The sequence below is a fragment of the Stenella coeruleoalba genome, assembly GCF_951394435.1.
Source record: "Stenella coeruleoalba genome assembly, chromosome: 2".
Taxonomy (NCBI): domain Eukaryota; kingdom Metazoa; phylum Chordata; class Mammalia; order Artiodactyla; family Delphinidae; genus Stenella; species Stenella coeruleoalba.
This window is the reverse complement of record NC_137147.1, coordinates 162,756,452-162,758,807: the sequence shown is the minus strand read 5'-3', so window position 1 is coordinate 162,758,807 and position 2,356 is coordinate 162,756,452.

Sequence of the window (2,356 nt, the reverse complement as noted above, 5' to 3'; positions counted from 1 at the left end):
GTGGTATGGAATTGTAATTACAGGTAGATTATAGACTTCATTTAAATGCTAGACTCCACAGCTAATATTAAAGAACAACAACATAAATGCAGGTAATGTTTAATCCAGCTTTTAAAAAAGAAAGCTCAGCTGTTAACTTTTCTACTCTAATCCAGGAGATACGGTATTTTCATAGGAAAATAGCCCTGAATTCCAATTAGGTCAACGCTTCCAAACCCCACTGAAAAATATGTAGTGAGGTATGCAAACAACCGTTTACGGCATTAGAGTTTTTTTAACAGACAGACCTATATAGGGACTTTCTTGGCCTCTCCTAATTATCTGCTATATGGAATTAATCTGCATAGCACAGGATATAAAAGAGAATAACATTCGTAATAAGCAAATGTTTCCAGTTAGCTAGTGTCCTTATAGCCATCTAACTACTGGAGGGTGACCAGCTCTTATGTAATGAAAAACGGTCGATTCATTCACGTACCAAGGTTCAGAGGCTAATGAAAATACAGGGCCCTTCCCTCAAGCACGTGTATATACTTCAGAATCTCTTTTCCTATCCTTACCTCAAAAAGTACTTGAAGTTTCTAAAAACCAAGCCCATAGTAATAAGATTTATATGGTTTGGGGCACTGTCTTCGTGTTAAACCGTGAGTATAGCCAGCACAGTTAGCAAGGACCAGAAACCCAATACAAGCTTCTTTAAAGGAAAATATGGATTGTTTCCAGCTCATGCCGTGCCCAAACTTCCCCTGCCCCCAATCCTCAAGGTCCACCGATGTCACCAGCCATTTTCTTACCTCTTGAGCTTGGCTGTTGTGTGGACTTCTGTAGCCTCAGGGGCTCCAGGATTACTGCCTCTTTGGTGTAGAGGTCTCTGGATGGTTCTCATTGGCTACCCCTAAGTCATGTTTCCAGCCCTGGACCAGGGGTTAGCCAGGCCCCTCAGAGCCAGATAAGATCAGGGGACTAATGCCAAAAAGGCTGCAGTACAGTCTGCTTGTCTGCAGGTTCACTGACTTCCCTAGAGATATTTTTATGAGCAAAAATAGATCTTTATATTGTACTTCCTAAAAAGAATGGAAAGAATCATGCAACTAGAGAACTGTATAGATGAAGTCTACTCTCCCTGTGAATACTATGAAAATTTAGCCCCAACTAGTTGCTCTAATAGTAGCCTTCCCCTGTGCCTCTTAAATCCTTATTTTTAATCATGGGCATCATGATTCTCCAGGGACTGTAATCCTCTTCCCTGAGCACCCAAGGCCCTCGTTACTGCTCTTCATCAAAATCAAGAGACGCCAAAGCATACAGAGAATGCACAGGCTCAAGCACACAGAACTAGTCTCCAAACAGCCTCCAACTCTTGCAAAACCACTCCCCATGCCAACTGATAAAGCTACACAAATGCTGATGGAGGACAGAGATTTGTAACCCCTGCCTGTCCTTTCTGCCTTCTTCTTTTCCTGAGTGCAGTTCAGAAATGACACCTAAATCCTAGAACATCGCCTAATGCAGTTTATGTTCTCTGCAAATATCAAAGGTTATGCTTTGGAAATTCGGTCAGTTTGAGAACTGGCAGTCTGGATGCTTTCACTGGCTGGCCCTATTAGTGTATCAGTATTTAAACGTTGAAGATTTATTAGTGCTTTTTTGAAGGTTTATTATTAAAAGCTGTATGTCCACCTTCTTTGGGGAAAAAGAGCTGTAACACTGGGTTGTATTTCCATGGTAACAGTGGTCTGAGGCCCTCAGGAGATGCTCTCCAGTGGACATGGCGACTCTCCTGCCTGCCTGTATTTCCTCTGCCTTCCTCCTGAAGTTAGTTGGCTTTGTGATCCTAAGCTAAATAAGACACACGTCCTGCACTAAGAAAGTAAACAACGATAGAAAACCATATGAATGAGAAGGACTTCTTTGAAAAATTAAGTTTGATCTTTTTGGGCAATAAAGCTCATACTTTGAAAAATGAATTAGGGAATTCCCTGGCGGTTTAGTGGTTAGGACTCTGCTTTCACTACGAAGGATTCCTGGTCGGGGAGCTAAGATCCCATAAGCCATGCAGCACAGCGCCCCCCCCCCCCCCCCAAAAAAAGAGTCATTTATAAAGAACTGTGCTATAGCAAATGGAGGCTGGGATATTGTGACCATTTTTTTTTCTGGTCTTTCCAAATGTTAGTCACAAAACTGAGCGCCCTTTTGTTGGCCACTCACTGTCCCTCAATATTTTTAGGATTAAACTAATACATTTGCAATAGATATCTCAGGATGAATTCTGTATGAATATAATGAACCTATATAATCTTAGAAATCATTTAATACCAGATTTTATTTTTCCAACACAACCAAAAGTTTTATTAAA